This window comes from Saccopteryx leptura, chromosome 3 (genome assembly GCF_036850995.1).
Source record: "Saccopteryx leptura isolate mSacLep1 chromosome 3, mSacLep1_pri_phased_curated, whole genome shotgun sequence".
Classification (NCBI taxonomy): Eukaryota; Metazoa; Chordata; class Mammalia; order Chiroptera; family Emballonuridae; genus Saccopteryx; species Saccopteryx leptura.
Genome location: NC_089505.1, coordinates 222885472 through 222892357, shown reverse-complemented (window position 1 = coordinate 222892357; position 6886 = coordinate 222885472).

The following is a 6886-nucleotide window of genomic DNA, read 5'->3' as shown; positions in this document are numbered from 1 at the left end:
AGCTAGCTGAATTCCAGTCACCTTGTTGGGTCCAAACACAGAGTTGCTGCTGACTAGCTTGCACTCTGCACAGTAGCTCTTGACATGCTTTCTTCCGGCTGTACCCCGCTGGATATTTCTATGCAAATGTAGTATGGCATGTGTCGAAGTGCCGCTTTATATTTGACTGTTTCACCAATGCAATTTCAACATTGCATATTAGACACACTGAAGAACCTGCTCTCTCCACAAAGGCAAATTCCTCTGTTCATTCCTGCTGAAAAGTACAATACTCCTCAACTTTTTTCTTTTAGCCATCTTCTTCGTCAAAAGGGTTTCTGCAATTAGCTAGCAGGCTACTTGATTAAAAGGAGGGAAGTTTACCTCCTGACCTCACAACAACCCATGTATATTACGCATTATCCAATAAAAATTTGGTGTTGTCTCGGAGGACAGCTGTGATTGGCTCCAGCCACCTGCAACCATGAACATGAGCGGTAGGAAATGAATGGATTGTAATACATGAGAATGTTTTATATTTTTAACATTATTATTTTTTTATTAAAGATTTGTCTGTGAGCCAGATGCAGCCATCAAAAGAGCCACCTCTGGCTCATGAGCCATAGGTTCCCGGCCCCTGTTTTAGCCTGTCAAATGATAAGTTGAATTGCCTGGAAACTCCCAGGCTAAGCCTACCCCTGAAGGAAGCTGACATATAGTACTCTTTTTGTTTGTTTTCTTGTATATTTTTTCAGGAAAGTACTAGGTTTGGACTTGCCCTGTATTTTACTCACATGAGAAACTGAAATAAGCCTGAGAGCAGGGAAGGTCCTTTGTACAACGGACATATTTTTATGAGAAATTATGCATCCGGGTATGTTCCCTGGTTTTGTAGCTCCCAGTCTGTCCCAGGAACTGGATTGTTGGGACCTGCTAAAGCATATACTTGAGGTCACCAAGGACCTGGGCTTATTCTTTGACTCAAAAAGAATTCTGAGGTAGAACAAAATTGTATCTCTTTCCTTTTCTCTCCTCTCTAAAATGTCGGTTTGAGCATGTAAGCTGATTCATCCTTTGCTTTTTACCTATAAAATCACATTTAAAAAGATCAGCTTCCAAGTTCTCTTCTGGAGCTACAAATTGTGTGTGTGTGTGTGTGTGCGCGCGCGCATGCTTGCAAGCATACTTATGTCATTCATCTCACCACTGAGAATTACCGCAATGAATCAAATCACTGACTTGGAAGTGACCCCAGAGGTTATTTAGAACAACTTCCTAAACAAAGCTAGCATATCCTTGACAGCATGCATGACAGGTGGTCTCTGGGATGTGGTTTGACTGCTCCAGTGCTAGAGGAAGAAGCTCACTGATGCATTATTAATCAGCTCTAATTCTTAGAAAGTTCTTTATATTGAGAACCTCATCTGCCTCGCTGAGATATTACTGCTTTAATTAAGACACAGACTAAATATCTAAGGGGAGTTTTAGATGCTTTGTTTTATATTAGTATGTGTAGATTAGGATTTCATGAAGGTTTCTCAAAATTTGTATTGGCTTCTATCTTTAGAAGATTATCATAATTTCTTTTCCAGAACAGTGATGCTTAACAAATATGCCCTGTCTCTTTACATCTTCACCCAAATAGTGACAGGTAAGTCATCTAAGTATGATTAAATAAACACACACAAAACCTAACAGAACACTATGACTGTATTTTCAGTAATTAACATCTTATTAATGTTACTTTTAGTTATTTTACCCTCAAATGACTTTGTCTTTTATTTAACAATTCAGATTAGAGTTAAAATGGTGATTTGCCTGGAAACTGTGCATGTTTTGAAGACAGAAATTTATTGATTAAGTTTCCATTTCAAATGCGATGTTAAGTTTTGGCTTTGTGCATAGAATTTTGAGTAGTTGCTATATTACTCTACAATTTGATGCTTTGAGACAAAAGTTGGATTTAAAAGTGAAGAGGGATATAGAGGTGTTGAAAACTTATATGAAGGAAATGGAATCATCTTTCAGGGATTCATTTAGCTTAGGGTATGGAAGCTTACCAAAATTTTCCAGCTGAAATTTCTTACACAAGATTTCTAGGTGAAAAAGAGAATTCTGAGTCCCCTGACAAGGGTTCTAGGCATCCACATTTGTTCCTCTGAGAACATTTGAATTGGCTTATGACTCCATATTTCTCCCTTGCCTGAGTGGCAGTTTAACTGGTCCTTTATTGGATTTACTATTGTAATTGGATCTGGAATTGTGCTGGGAAGCATATATTTCAATATGTGCATTTAAGCAGTCTAAATCATCAGGATGGTGACTCACTCACATTTAAGAAAGAAATTAACTTGCTTTGTCTTTGTGTGAACACTTGGGGAGGAGCTGACCCTGTAGCTGCTGAGATAGGTCAGTGTTCCAGATTGCCTGTGGCAAACCTAGCCTTGTGTACGGTGGGGTTTCTCCTGATTTAGTCAGGCTAGGTTTTATCAGAAATAGCTTTGCTTTATGTTGGAGAGTTATCTAATTAGGGGATTCACTGGCTAGTAAATTATTGGGTGTATGTGTGGGAAAATGTTAGGCCATTCATTTATGTCACTGCAGCTTTGATAAGGCTACTTCAGCATATTCACATTGGACCATCATGGCAAGAGACTTTTCAAAATAGTTACGTCATAGAGCCTTGTTTTCCAAACTTGCTTGATTATAAGAATCATTCTGGGGTATTTGTAAAAATAGGGTCCCAGACCTCACCCCAGGTGTACAAAATCAAAATCTTCAAGGAAGGAACCTGTGATTTTGGGATCAGGCAAGTTAAGGAAACACCGAAATACAGGCATACCTTGTTTTATTGGACTTCACTTTAGTGCACCTCACAAATGTGACATTTTTACAAATTGAAGGAGGGCAGTCGCCAGAGAAAAGATTATGACTGTTGTTATTATGAGACTCATTTATTGCTGTGGTCTGGAACCGAACCTGCTGTATCTCCGTTGTATGCCTCTGGTGTTATGCAGGGAATCAGAAAGAACTGCATTGGGACAGATGATAGTGGTTGCTCCAAGGAGCTCTGGAATTATCCTGTGTACCATCAGATAGCATGTAGAAGCATGTGACTGAACGTGTGTGTTTTAATGGTTTGCAAAGGATAGAAGGAAGGTAGAGGTTGCTTTTTTCCAGAAAAAAGAAAAAAGAAAACCCCAACAAAAAACTAATATTTGAAAATATATAACAGTTTTTTTTATTGCCGTAGGCAAACGATCTTTACTCTTTTTCTTTCTTATTTTTTTTTCCACTACCCACGTTTGGTCATTCTCCTTTTTCTTGGTCTTCCAGGTCATTTTGGCTGGGACTTTTTATCAAACTATGTGCAACATTTTCACACTGCATTTTATGAGACTGAATATTTTCTCTGTCCACGTCTTTATCAGTTGTGTTCCTTTAGCCTGTTTACGAAAAGTAGACAAATGTTTCTGTTTCAGACAGGGAGCCTGTGCATCTGTTGACACTTCAGAAATAATCAGTTTAGATTTCAGCAGCTGATTAGTGCTCAGTTCTAACCAAACTGAGAAGAAATTCTTGAGTGGTAACATATTATTTGACTTAGCTGTCTATACAAAAAACAATAATGATCATATTAAGCAATGCATGTTTAAACATTATTGCATTTTTGTATTAAGCAATGCTTAAATATGGTTATAAAATGCTTTTGCTATATTGTGGTGGGATTTTTTTAGTGTACCTCAAAGAAGCTATCAAAATATTTAGTGACCAGTCTCCCGAGAGCAGTTATTCCAAGAGTAATCACAAAAAAATGTATTAGGTTCCTTTCACTTATTATAACAATCTTGAATGTTAGAAAAAATATTGGTGGAATTTCAGGACTTTTCTGTATGATCTGCTAACCAATTTTACAGGGACTCCAACTTCGACATTGAATTACTACTGAATGTAAGAAATATAGCTAATGGTATCAGCGTGGCACCCAAGTGCTGATTTGCCTGTAAGATAGGAAGCCATATCCTCATGAGCTGAAACCAAAAGGAAAGAAGAGATGCACATTTTAAATGCACTTGTGCAAACACTTACCTGGTTGACCTTATATTTCTCCAATAGTCTGTAGAAATAGACTAGAACCAGAATCAGAGAACAGAATGCAATATATAGAGATAATAGAATACATAGAAACAGAATCAGAAAACATAAAACTGATTTACAGAATAGACCCTACAGGATCATTATCCAAGTCATATTAGTGAATATTTATTGAATACTTTATGACAAATTTTGTATAGAGGATATAAAAGAATGTAGAACGTATTCTTCCTTTAAAGAAGATAAAATTTAGCATAGAGAAATTAAAGTATCAGTTGGATATTTTAGATGTGAGTTTGATATATTTGGGCAAACATAACAGAGTTTTCCAATTATATCTGCAGGATTAAAGCAGCGGCTACACAGATTTCTCAGGAAGAACCAGAGCTCATCCTAACTCCTAGTCATAGAATTAATCATTTCCTTCCTGTAGTCTTTGTCACCTAGTTCTATAATACAAATCTGTCATTCCCCTAATTGAAAATCTTCATGGCTCCCCTGTCCGTGGGCAGTTTAAAAGCTATATTACCTATAAAGAACTAGTAAATTAAGCCCATTAGCATTTTATGCTACTCCCTTCATTAAACAACACAATCTAGCTTTTCATTTTAGTCTCCTAGGATTCTCTTTCACGTACACCATGTTTCAACCACAGACACTTGCCATATCTTGAACGTATGTTCTTTGAGGATCCTTTATCTTTGCATAATCCTTTTCCTTGTATTTGTGTCCCTTTTTGATGGCAAGGCAAATTCTTAATTCTTCTTAAAACCAAATGTTACTGTGGTTTTTTTTTAACTTTAGTCATTCTCCTGTATTCTAGTAGCACTCTATACATATTTCTGTTATATTATTTACCACATTCTGTGGTTGTTTTATGTCTGTCTCCCATATTAGACTGTAAGATCCTCCAGGGGAGAAACTGTGTGCTGTTCATCTCTGTACCTGTACTAATACCACTGTACCCGCCACAAGTGGGTGCAGCCCTCCCCAGTGTTTTATGACCAAATGAGTAAGGGGTAAAGTGGCTAGTTGTGGGGGGCTGCCTTTGAAGAAAGAGAGGTGGCAGTGTCTTCTTTAGCTGGGGGTGTAGATAAGCAGTAAAGTCCAATTTTGATCTGATATCACCTGCTCTTATGTGAACAGGATGCAGCACAGATCTATATAAGATGGCGACCTCCAAATCCAAATCTGTAGAGAGTTGTATGTCCAGCACTTGAGCCTAGTGAGGTCTTGCTTCATGGTTATTTTTGTAATTTGGAGCCAGCCAAGATGGAACGTCTGTGGCTGGGCCTCATAGTAGGCTAAACTATTAATATGCAAAATTCCTACGGACTTCCTTCTATGTGTCATCTGCAGCAGAATAATAACAGTGGTACACCCTTTCTTCTTGGTCCTTCTCATGTTTCTTCTCTCCCACACTTTCATCTGTCCTGTTTGTGCTGGCTCATGGTTTTAGACTTCTAATGAAACTTCCTCTGGCTAAACCTAGGGAAATTTGTTTCAGCTCTGTCATTTGCCCTTTGTTAAGTTGACCTATATCATTTAAAAAAAATGAGATTGTGGTGTACTTAGAACGCAGGAAGGGGCACGCCACCAGTGCCCCTGCAAAGGTGAAGGAGATAAGGCCGGCTTTAGTGAATTACCTTTGGGCCCCTTTTGCTATTTTTTCTTCTTTCTTCACACTCCCCTGTAGAAACCCACTTCCTTTGTGGTACTTTCTTGCTGCTCTGCTGTCCCACTCAGTCCTGGCTTCCTTTCAAAGTTGCGTGAGTCTCTGATATATGTCTCCACAATCCCTCTTCATCCAAATCAATATCTGTCTATGGCAGTAGGAACTCTTTTTGCTTTCTGTCCCATTATAAAACAATTCAAGTACACTCAATTAAAGCTGAGATTTCAGAGTGACATAGTTTAATATATGACTGTTGTCTTATATAGTAGCATATATGCTTTAGTAGAGGTTTTTCTAAAAATAGAAGTCTCAGGTTGTTGTAATAAATTTCTAATAATGTGAATTTTAGGCAGCACATTACACTGGAGGGTATGGAGAAATGTAGGAGCATGAATATTATTTATTTGCCTTCTATCAAACAAATAGCACTGAAGTAACTTCTTACAGCCCTCAGGTGGTACCAGACCCGAGGTGAGGTTTTTCTCCCCCCATGAATTCAGAATATGAACACTGACTTTGAGGTTAGAAAAGACCTAGAGAATGTTAGGATCTGGAAGTGACTCACTGGCCATTCTTTGACTCTGTACCAAATGATTTGGGGGTGGCAAGGGGAGAAAGGCTCAGGTAGCTTCTACAACCCATACAAAGCTTGAGCTAATAATGAGATTTAAGACTACCTTTTTTAGTTTGTTGGAGTCAGCATTGTTTACTTTTTATTTGTTTTAATATAAGAAACTTCAGTTATAGTTTTATAAATACAGAACACATTTCCCAGTGTCTTTGAATGCTAGATAAACCTATACTTGATCATGCGGAGACCTCCCCCCCAGCCCTTGTCTGTGGGTAAGCCGTGTCCGGGCATGTGTAGAGTGGGGACGGTGCTCTTTTCATAATTCCCACACTTGTCAAAACTCTGCCACGGAAAGAATTGCACCTGTTTTGATAGAGCCCCTATAAAACCTCAGCCTCTAAATATCTGTAAAGAATAAAATGTCACAGCTATAAAAATATGTTTCATAAAAATATACCAAGCCTTTCTTTTTTTTGTATTTTTCTGAAGCTGGAAACGGGGAGAGACAGTCAGACAGACTCCCGCATGCGCCCGATCGGGATCCACCCGGCACGCCCACCAGGGGC